The sequence below is a fragment of the Mercenaria mercenaria genome, chromosome 8 (assembly GCF_021730395.1).
Source record: "Mercenaria mercenaria strain notata chromosome 8, MADL_Memer_1, whole genome shotgun sequence".
Classification (NCBI taxonomy): Eukaryota; Metazoa; Mollusca; class Bivalvia; order Venerida; family Veneridae; genus Mercenaria; species Mercenaria mercenaria.
The window spans coordinates 62,326,282-62,338,547 of NC_069368.1; the positions used below are offsets into that span (position 1 = coordinate 62,326,282).

General features: G+C 35.0%; 1 long non-coding RNA gene across 1 annotated transcript; it reads right to left on the minus strand.

Moving 5' to 3' along the window:
* Positions 1-4,225: 4,225 nt before the first annotated feature.
* On the minus strand, positions 4,226-8,351 carry LOC123565697 (uncharacterized). The gene is made up of 3 exons (XR_006689202.2): positions 8,272-8,351; positions 7,209-7,340; positions 4,226-5,103 (listed from the first exon to the last, which is right to left on the minus strand). It is a non-coding gene; the product is annotated as an uncharacterized LOC123565697 (long non-coding RNA).
* Between the last annotated feature and the right edge of the window lie 3,915 nt (positions 8,352-12,266).

A 12,266-nucleotide genomic window follows, 5' to 3' on the forward strand; every position in this document is an offset into this window, starting at 1 on the left:
ATAACGCACTTATCTCTTCTTAAGCAACCGTACATAAAAAAGATACATACTGGGTGGGTGGGGGTATAAGAAATTTTAATAGCTACGAGTTTGATGTAAAGTGAGATTGAAAGTAACACATTGAATGTTTTACCCAAGAATCAACTGCATTTCGGCGTTATTTTCAAGTTGATAGTGTTTAAGCGGCATTTTCAAAGAAAAAAATGTTTGGTTCCTCAAATGTTAAAAAGGCATGAAAGACACCTCTGAGCAACGCAACTACTAAAAGTTAATAATTTGTTTATGTAAGAATTATTTTCTGCTTTGACGCGATCGGTACGCTCGGCAGCGCAGTGGTATTTGAGGTCAAAATCCTTAAGGCATTATTCTGTCAATTACGAACGATCATACTACTTTGATGATTAAAAACACTAAGGCTTGACTTTCGTACCATATTTTGTATTTTAGTATCGAGTTTAAGTATTCCGAACCATTTATCTAGGCTTTTTTCTTTCATTACTGTATGTCCGTTACATGTTATAAAATGTGTTTTGTACTAATGATGCAGAAAGCCTACAATCTGTATGTATTTCACGTACCATTCGATAAGTGCTTTTTCATTAATTGCAGAATTAATGTCATGTTTTACTAGACCGTTTAAAATACTTTCTTAGTATGAAGTTTCATAAATAAGCGGTCGGAGATTGAAACTACGACCTCACATATAAGAAGCGGGTGCGGATTAGGCTGTCTGCTCTGTTAGTGAATACTTTTTTGAAATAAATATTCATCAATCCGAAAATGGAGGTAATAAAATTTAGAGGTGTTATGCCGTTTTTTCGTTTCCTTAAATAACAGTACTAATCTTAAATATCGGGGAATATAGTGTTTGTTACGGTGGCACAGAGGTCACATAATATAAATATCTTATTGCAGCGTACGTGTTTGACATTGATAGTGTCAACCCGAGGGCAGAATGTTAACCGAGGAGAAATAAAGATTATTGTATTTCATACAAATTCGTGAGCACATAATAATTATTTCGGACGGACGTAGATCTTAAACGCGCACATACTTGTATTGAAATAGCTGCGCACATATCAATATAAAATATATATGAGCCGCGCCACGAAAATACCAAAATAGTGGCTTTGCGACCAGTATGGATCCAGACCAGCTTGCGCATCCATACAGTCTGTGCCAGAGTCTATGCTGTTCGGTTTCAAACCCTATAGCAATAAGAGAAACCGTAAGCGAACAACATGGATCCTGACCAGACTGCGAGTATGCGCAGGCTGGTCTGGATCCATGCTGTTCGCAAAGCCACTAAGTTGGTTTTCTCATGACGCGGCTCATATATCCTCGCACATGTAAAAATGTATCACTCGCCATGTTGGAAAGTACCGGTGTTTTGGCTTACTATTGTGTAAGCACTTACCAGCTATTACCTGCGAACATATTGCTTAATACGTGCGCAGATGTTATCTTTATATCAATACGCGCAGGTATTAGATGGTATGTGAGCACGAAATAAATGAAAACATAAACAGGTAATGACACATCTCTGCCACATCTGTGCTACCGTATCTTTTTACATTTTTTGACAATGTAGTGAATATATCCTATGTTCAATATCCTCTGTAAAATCTCTCAAACAGACTGGCTTTTGTCTCCATGGAATTAAATTCGAAAAAAGGGGAATGTAGAAATATATCTATCATCAGTCTAGTGGCTAGTCTATATCATTTTAAGAACATAAAGTGATCTATCGTCTTGTGCGTATGAAAATATCATTACTTTGGTATATCCAAGGCGGTCTTATAAAACGTATTACCGTCTGAAGGCTATTTAACGATTCCATAGAATCAACAGGAAATTTCCCTTAATATAAGTTCCAAGTGCATGTCTATTAATTCTTACTGATTTTAAAATACTAGATATCGCGTGAAATGTTTATTTTTTTATTTAAAAAGATCAGCCCCGCCACGTGATATATGAGCCGTGCCATGAGAAAATCAACATAGTGGCTTTGCGAGCAGCATGGGTCCGGACCAGTCTGCACATCCGCGCAGTCAGGTCAGGATCCACGCTGTTAGCTTTTAAAGCCTATTGCAATGAGAGAAACCATTAGTGAACAGCATGGATCCTGACCAAACTGCGCGAATGCTCCATGCTGGTCGAAAAGCCACTGTGTTGGTTTTCTCATGGTGCGGCTCATTTATTTTAGGATATTTCTGAAATATGTAGGTATGTAGCGCTCAAAATATAAAGTATCTGACATCAGAGGTATATGCTAACACTTTTAGACAATATCAGAAAAGATCTTTGGAATGATTTGATGAAGTTTGTGTTATTTCCGAGTGCAAACATTTTTTTTCGTATATGAAAAGCTGGCATGTTTTACTAAAGCCCAGGTATTTTCAAATCGTTAGAAGAACATTGACCCCATATTAACAAATAAAAAAGAAGTCCACGCTGATACATTTAGACGGCATAATAGCCCCTGTGCAAGACAAATTCTTTTCCGAATTTAACCTATGTACTTTCATTTTCACTGCTTCCGCGAAAAGCTGAAGGTCGTCTGACGTCATTTCTTGTGTTGTCAAAGACGTATGTATACCTGGCGAGATTGTTTTAAAATAAAAATATGTCGGTCGTCCTAAGGATAAAAGCCAGGTTGTATTGTAACATTATACTGTTGTTAAAACTTGTTTACAACAATAACCTCCAAAAGTCAAATAATTAAAAATCTCAAAACACTGAAAGTGGCCTTTTATACACAAAAAACTGTAATCTGATTTTACCAAAAACCGCTGAAATTAAAATATAACAAAATGGGATGAAAACAAATTGTTATGTTTATAAATAGTCAGATTCTTTGCAAGGAAAATACCAATAAATGAAATAGCTCTTTGTTTCATATAGAATTCTGCTACTTCAGATCAAGTTTTTTTGTGTGTGTGTTTTTTTTTATTTAACGTTGCACCGACACATTATAGGTCATACGGCCACTTCAGATCTAATTTGATATAGTTTCTAAGAAGATCTATTTTCAACAAAACATCGATCAAAGCATTTGCTACAAGAAAAATGAAAAGAAAAAGGGGTAGTGAGTAATACGCGGTGAATAAGTCAGATATCTTCATGTTGCCGCTGTCCGCAGAATAAAAACCTTTTTGTTTTCAAACAAACAACCGGAACGCATGCAAAGTGTCTTATTTGCTTTAAAATACATTGAATTTCCACGTGTGAAATAATGCCCATTTGGCTCCCGGTTTATGCACCAATGCGCTAAAATGGACAAATAGGATCTATTTTATCATAAGGGTCTACTTTCGAACTACACCACGGAAGTATAACTTGACCGAATTACTTCTTTATAACCTGCAGGAAATAGGGAGCATTTAAGTTTCATGCTAGTCTGGCTACCGGCTAGATAACCATCTTTTTAGAAACGATTATGTTGAATATTTTGACTTCATCAGTCTTGTCTCTGATTATCTAGCGTTTCTGAGAAGAAAAGGGACATAATTATAAATATTTTGAGCAAACCCAGGAGTTATCTCCTGTGAACAAAACACAGGGTCTGAAAACAAACTGTAGTTTCATACAAGCATTTTCGTGGAAAAAACTGAACGCGCCTTTCTTGTCAGCCATTTCATCATAATTTAACAAAAGTGCATGTGTTTTTAATAATTCACATTTATGTTATAGAAACGGTTTCGAGTTTAGTCCGGTCAGGTGTACACGAAATTACTATCGAATCATCGAACTGCTGTGTGCACCTAATGCTCTCACGCTTCCTGTGTATTATCTGCGAAATAAAGAAAATACCATAACCCCCCGTAGTTAATACATTATGTATTTTTTTTTTCTTCTTTTTTTTTCACTTTTTTAAGCATGTCCGACAGGAAGGCAATAATAAGATAGATTTATGGCCACCGATCTATCGCTATCAAATTAGGGTCATGCAATGTTCACGACACTTAATTGACAAACTGGACGGTAATGGTACGAGTCTAAAATGTGGTGGAATGGACCTGTCATGAAGTATTAAAAAAAAACACTTCAAAACTCTAATTCATGATAAATTATGTCTCCTGGATAATTCAGAAAAAAATTCATCCTCAAAATGTTCCTGTTACGTCAGTCACTTGCACGAAACGAGCTTAATGATGTTAAGGTATCCAAGACACTGTCTGAGGTAGCAAAAAGTTGCAATTATCAAATAAAACATAGATATGTATAACTTCATTATATTAGATTCATCTATTATATCACAAATGTAAATAATATTCTTAACAATTAATTTAAAATATCATGTACACATTTATATAAAAAATGTACATGTATCCTCTTGATACATTTGCATAAAAAACATACAGAATTTACATTATGGTGGTTTTGTAGTTGTTGTTGTTGAAGTTTGCTCAAATTGTGAAAATCTTAAGTTTTCAAATCCATAGATATTTTTAAGAAAATTAGGCAAACGAAAAGGAGAATCCACATGCTGAGTCCAGGTTTAGTGTTACATTTCCGGTTAAATGACGTCATGCCTTTACTTCCGGTTTGTAAGACGTGTAGAATTTCCTATGTCAAAATAACTCTAGGTGAAACATTTTTTTATAAATCGTGATAATCATTGTACTTATTGTATTATGCTGCTTTCTGAATTCGGATAACAGCAAAATCCAACATCGATATCGGTCTATCAACTGATTTATCAATATTTTGTCAAGAAAATGTCAATGTATCAATTACGGAGTCCGCAGAATACCAGTTATAAATCGATAAATATATGATAAATTAAATGGCAATATCGATGCCGTTTACAGAGATGTAAATGCTGACTGAGAGTTCTGTTCTGGTCCGTTCTGTTCTGTTCTCTTCCGTTCTGTTCTAGTTAAATATCCATTAAATGATAGAAGGTAGTTCATCAGCAAAGGGGAGAATTTCCAAACGATATAACAGATCATGATGTAGAATGTCCAACGATTGACACAATTTGTTAGATTGGGTTTCTTTGGCTTTAAACTGTTGTTGTCTTTTGAATAACACGTATATGAAGCAAAATGCCGTGCTGTATTCTGCTTTACCGCAAGGAGACGTATATTTCTCTTCAACCTGAAATATAAATTATTTAATTCGAACACGTATACAAATACCAATGAAATCATCTAGCAAAACATCTCTATTAAAACACACAAACTAACAAACACACACATTTTGTGCGCACACGCACTGACGCACACACGTGCAACGCCATACATATATATGATTATTTTGTGGAATACAATTATTATTCATCAGGTGATTTTATGACACAGACATGTACCTTTTTGTGTTCCAATAGTATTTATCAACAAGTATGATTAATATTAAATATGGTATTTGTATGCAAACAAATACAATGTTAATTTGTAACAGTTCATTCTTTAAAAACATCTGAAACATGATGAAGACTCATGAAGTTCTCATTTTACAAGCAGGTTTTTGTTTGTTTTTGTTTTTGGGTTTTACGCCATTTTTCAACAGTATTGTAGTCATGTAACGGCGGGCAGTTAACCTAACCAATGTTCCTGGATTCTGTACCAGTACAAACCTGTTCTCCGCAAGTAACTGCCAATTTCCCCACATGAATCAGAGGTGGAGGACTAATGATTTCAGACACAATGTCGTTTATCAAATAGTCACGGAGAACATACGCCACGCCCGAGGATCAAACACGCGACCCCGCGATCCGTGAACCGACGCTCTACCTACTGAGCTGGTGGGCGAGTCTTTTACAAGCAGGTAGTTCTATACACGTTTGATAAACCGGAAGTAATGTTTAAAAGGTGATTAATTAGGAAAACGCAGGGTCGGATATTGGATTTGGTGTTAGAGGGGACGTAAATTATTTGTAGTGTAGAGCAACTAGTGAGGTCTGGGGTCATGCTCCCCTGAAAATTTTGAAAACAATTGCCCCATCTGGTGCATTCTGTGTGTTCTTAGGTACTTTATCTGGTATTCACAAATCACAGGTTTTGTGACAAAATCAATACAAGTAACATATTAATTAAAGTAATGTTTTATGGATTTTCAGACTAATTCTTTCGTATCTCGGAATTTCTTAGCCAGATTTCTGAAGATTTTTATGGGGAGGGTTTCCCTAGGACTAATTCTGTTTTAAATGTGCAAGCAGAGCGTGCAAGAAAACAATGCATTTTTTTCACCCAGAACAAAAGACAAATTACCTATGCGACAGAGAAAAAAATACATATGAGCCGCACCATGAGAAAACCAACCTAGTGCGTTTGCGACCTACATGGATCAAGACCAGCCTGCGCATCCGTACAGTCTGGTAAGGATACAAGCTGTTCGCTTTCAAAGCCTATTGGAATAAGAGAAACTGTTAGTGAACATCATGGATCCTGACAGACTGCAGATGCACAGGCTGGTCTGGATCAATGGTCGGAAACGCACTATGTTGGTTTTCTCATGGCGCGGCTCATATTTTATATTTCTAACCCAGAACAGAAGACAAATTACGTTTTCGAATGAAGCGAGCAAGAAAAATGCATATTTCACCCATGCGAGCAAAGCGAGCGTGAAAAAAAATATTTTTTTTATTTTCAGTCAGAACAAAAGACAAATAATGTACGTGAGCGTAGCGAGCGAGAAACATGTATATTTTTTGCAGTTATTGTACCCAAACAAAAGACAAATTACGTATGCTCCGGCGATTTTAGAGGGGGTGCGCGCCGGATGCGCCCCCCTCTGGATCCGCTAGTGTAAAGCCTGAATGAAAACAACCTTATGAATTAAACGTAATTGATGAGTAAATTTATTATAAGAGCAACGTTTCTATCTTTCTTACACGTTATGTCATTCCGAAAAATGTTTTAAAATCAGTATGAAATGTGCGCGTCTCCAATCGTGGACAGGATCGTGTGAACTAGGTCACAGTCATCCGAAAGCGAAAGTTGAAGATGGTCGAAACTTACTGTGTGTTACGAAGATGGACGAAACGTGTCACGTGACCCAAGATTTTTTCTTACTTTTGAAAAAAAAAAAGATGAAATATATATACAAAAATATAATATTTTATCATTTGAATAAAGTATTAGTGTATCAAACATCTACGAATAAAAAAAAATCTGTATACAGTATCGAAAACCTGTCACGTGACTTGCTCCGTGTCCCACACGCGAAAAAAAATAAGCATACCAATAAAAATTAAGACTTACCCTAATTTTAAGATTCTGACACTTGTGGCCGGAAATTACCATCTTCTTTCTTAGCTTACATCTTGAAGTCGTGCTTTCACCAGCTTGAAAGTAGATGTGCAAGTTTTGTCAATCGTAGTGAAGCAGACATACCTGAAACATTTATCAATACGAATCGCTTATAGTTTGGATTCATTAAATCGGTAATTTCTTTATAAAATTTACGCAAAAACTGATCTTAACAGATGTATGAAATTGTCGCACAAACAGACTGTCTAATCGTTCATCATTTCAAAATCTACACTTCTGAAACATTATCAGCAAGATAATTACAGAAACTGAAAACTTGGCAACATCGGAAAGAGAATGTGTTAACTAATGTAACACAGATAAGGTATAACAGAACTTTAAGAGCAGGGGTTTTCGAGAACTGAGCTTTGCGGTAACGCACATGGTGATGGATTTGAAAATATCCGCCGGAAGCTAACAAGGCAAACCTATCGGTGAGAACTTTTTTCTCTGCACAGTCGGAAGAGAGGACATCATTCTATTGCTCTAAATTATCACTCAAGTTTCTAAATGATCATATTCTTCCGATAGATAAACTTTAGAAAGATACCGGAAATACTGGCATTAATATTCTAAAAGTCAGTATAACGTGGCGAATAGGAAATAGAAATAACGTCACCATGACATCGGTTCTTTGGAAAATTTACAAATTATGGGGACATTGGGCTGAAAACACGCAAATGCCACAAGTCTGCGTTCATACAAGTGCGAAAAACGTCATTAAAATACAATTTTGAGAATACTAGGGAAGTCTAGAGCGGAAGTAGTGCATATAATTAGTACGTCATCTGACGACATTTTAAGAAAACGTGCATTTATGTACACGATGATAGTTGTCGGTAAGGTGTCTGCTTCTGATTACTTTTTTTTTTAAAAAGGCAACTATACGTAAGTTCTAACTAAAATTTTTTATAGTGTATCGGTTATGCTTAGTATAGGTGTTCTGTAGCATTTCACACCTGATCAATAAAAGTGTCATACCACATAACAAAATTTAATTTAAAAGTCAACTAACCCTTCATTCCTTTATCGTCCGCGTGTTATCATCTTAGGTAGCAGCTGGAGCTGTTTGGACATTTCGCAAGTCGGTTGAAGATATTCGCATGCACATAGAGATCTGAAAGAAATGAAGGATAAATAAAAATGTATCGTTTTGTTAATTTGCTAAATATGGGTGTTCTGTAGCATTTTATACAAATATGTACCATATATTAGATACTTCAGTTAATCTTACTGATTGTTCAAATAGAGCTAGCAGCCGATAGTTTCTGTTTTGAATTTTTTTCAGAAGTTTTACTAATAGCGAGGTCAAAGAATCGAGCTTTACGCTATCGCAAGTATAGATTATTTTACAGAGAGCTATTGCCCCAGCAACGGGAGACAAATTTCCCGCATGCGCAATCTATTACGGGCAAAAAAGACTTGACAGCACAATATATACGTTAGAGTTATATTGTATTTCAATCTATTCGATCAGTAATGAATTTATTTTATAGTAAATATCCACCACAAGATAAAGAAAAATATCTTTGCAAAACCACACCTGGTATAACTAATGCGTTATTTTGATCTCGACAAATTTAGGTTAAGAAAAAAAAAGACATTTTTCATGAATTTATAAAGTAATTATGAAGTTTTTATTTTATTTCCTAACATGATCTCACAGAATTTACCACCTATGGTAATAAGCTTACATGATACTTGCAATATATTTTAAAGATGAAGCTAAAAACGAAATGTTCAATTAACAAAGTCCAGTCTTTGATTTTGTATCCAATTATACTCAAATCGGGATCAATTCATTCCGTATTCAAAAAAATATTAATCATCTTATAATTTTTATTTCTTTTTATTTCTATTGATTCTTTGAATTCGAAAGTTTTATTTGACAATATCAAAGTAGTTCGGATGGTGAATGCAGCGGTTAGATTTAATAGAGAGGGGGAGGGTAGCGGGGAGGGGTGTTCTACACTTACATTCTTTATCTGTTGTTAACCCTTGCCCTGCTAAATTTCTATAATGATCTTCTCCATCTTTCAATTTGGACAGTACCATTAACTATTAAAAGGGGTGCTTACCAAAAATATACTGACTGAATGGCGAATAGTGCCGATCATGATCAGACTGCACGGATGTGATAAATGTAAATATCCATAAAGTTCCAAAATACACAAAGTACATGTATATAAATTCTGATTTTTAAATAATAGATATCGCGTGAAATGTTTATTTTTTATTTAAAATGTATATGGAATGATAATGAGGATTAAATGATATGTAAGCCGTACAATGAAAAAAACAACATAGTGGCTTTCCGACCAGCATAGCTCCAGACCACGTGGATGCGCAGGCCGGTCTGGATGTTGGTCTTCCCATGGCGCGGCTCAATATTAATAATCCGAGTGCGTTTTTATGACATTGTCACATCAAAGTAATCTTATATGTTTCAGTGAATTTTATGATCATCTCTAATTAGGGGACATTCTCGAAAGAAAGTTAGGGTCTTGATTACCGAAGTGACATATGCTTTATCATGTCAATTGCATAATGATCTAACCAATAATTAAACTTGAACAAGATCTTATAGATATATACAACTTATGTAAATATGATGCTGATGTGGACGCGGCACCTTTCATAAATCAAGGGCACATAACTCTGAACTTATTTGTCCGAATTTACCCATTGCTGCTAATATGGTTCAGATAAGTGTTAGTGAAAATAAGCATGTGTTTGAGTTTAAACAAAGTAAATTATTGCATTTTCTTTATAAATCAATGGATCGCAACACGGGGCATGACATACAGATCTGATTATACTAGTTTTCGACCTTTAACGGGACCTCACAGGGATACATATTTCCCTGTAGATATGATAATAATTGGTGCAAGAATGAAAACAGTTAAATTTTGATATTGCCCATTGCTCGACTAAAAATCTTTAGGTCATACACATTCTATCTAACTATGATTATGGTTGAGAAGAAATGTATGAGCTAGAGATTAAACATGGTCGATTATGTCAATTTTGGGAATAAACAAATTAATGGTGGAGAACACGCAACGATCCTAAGAGTTCATTACGTTACTTTGTGCACAGCTTAGCTAAAAATATTTTTACAAGCTGCTCTTCAAAAATCTTAAAACACTGCGTTCTGATTTCCCGAGAATATATTTGATTTACCACTTTTTCTGTTTATTTTTCATTAAGGGATTAATCATTTGATAGTTTCACCGAGCTTTATCAATTTTATGAGGAATGGAGTCAGCGAAACATCTTTTTAGGATATAGAAATATAATTAACATAATGCTACGGACCGAGATGACTTTAGCTTTACATAATTTCAGGCAGAAATGATGCTCACGTGTTGCTGCAAGAAAGTCGTAATGATGAAAAGAACAATGTAGTTGAAATTGTATTCGGAGGTTCGAATGATAGAAAATCATGGATCAGAAACCAAATATATGGTCTCAATTTGGCACAATATGAGGTAAGTGTACTAACGTATGGAACAAATATCTGTACGTCTTGGTAAAATCTGAGGTAAGCGCTCAGACGTTTCAGCAAATTCTGTGAATTTATTTCTCCCGCAGAAAAGGTTATTTTGTGAATGAGGGGATTATATTTTGAAATATATTTGATTTCCATATATATTTATGAATTTGAAAAAAAAAATAAAGGCCAAAAACTGCAGTTACTGAAGAAATCCTGATGAAAGATGTGCATGCACCACCGCCATATACCCGGTAGTAATCTATATTTGTAAATGATGGGATTTTATTGATTATAAACTAATCAAGTTACTGATGGGATCCTGACAAAATTTCGCGTGATTAATTGCCTTATAGTGATATACATCTTTATAAAGTTTAATGAAGGTCAATTAATAGATTACTTAGATACATTCAGAATCTATTTTTCACCAAATAAAGGAGGGGAAAATTCTGCTTTTACTGATCAAAGGGATAATACTGTATAGGCAAAACAGTCATGCAAATTTGTAATTATGTGAGGTTTGGTGATTTCAGCTATTTTTTTGTATTATAAGCATTTTAAGTTTCGGACGCACGGATGCACGGACAATGCAAAATCGAACTCCATCCACCTACAGCGGGTGATTATAACTACATGTATGTCTTAGCAAAATAAGGGTAAAGCGTACCAACGTCTGAAAGAAAAAAATGTACGTCTTGTTAAAGTTCATGTACAATTATACAAAATACCTTTCAACCGACAAAAGGGCATCTTTTATTCAATGACATGCGACATTCATCAGATATTTGACACATTTAACATCCCACATGGCCAAGAAACCATATTTAATAACCAAGCTATTTTAATGTTGCAAAAAGACATTACAAATGTTGAATGTTGCCAACTCAATCACATTCGACACACAAGTTTCAAGCTTCGAAAATTTCGAACGTCTATAAAACGTCGCCAGACATCAAAAATGCGAGTCAGTAGTTTCAAATTTTCGGTGGGGTAGGTCGCTTTTTGAGGTAACAAGGATGTCAGTTAAGTTTTTATTATCTCAAAATAACTTTATATGCTACGTCGGTCCATTTAATCTATCATATCACGTTAACATAAGAAGTTAGATATGCACCCTAACAGCTGTATTGCTAGAACTGGCAATGTCCGGAATTTTATCAATTTGATAATGATAATGTCCTATTACAGTAAATAAACATGGGCTTAAAGAAGATGAGACATTACTGTATGTGCATCACAACGTAAAGGTTAATAAAATAATAAACGAAATTCATCATTCAATTAATATGATGTTGAAGTCAAACAAGAGGGCTAAAGTGGCCCTTACTAGCTCGCTTTGAAACAGACAATATGACCTTAAATATATGTATGACACATGAATGGTAACTACTGAGGTCAGTATAAAATGGTTTTCTATTTTAAGCTCTTGCAGCCCCTAAAATCTGTCAAGAGGAACCATTCGAACAAACTTGGGAGAGGACCTTACATGGAACAAGGATGCTTTAGATCAAGTT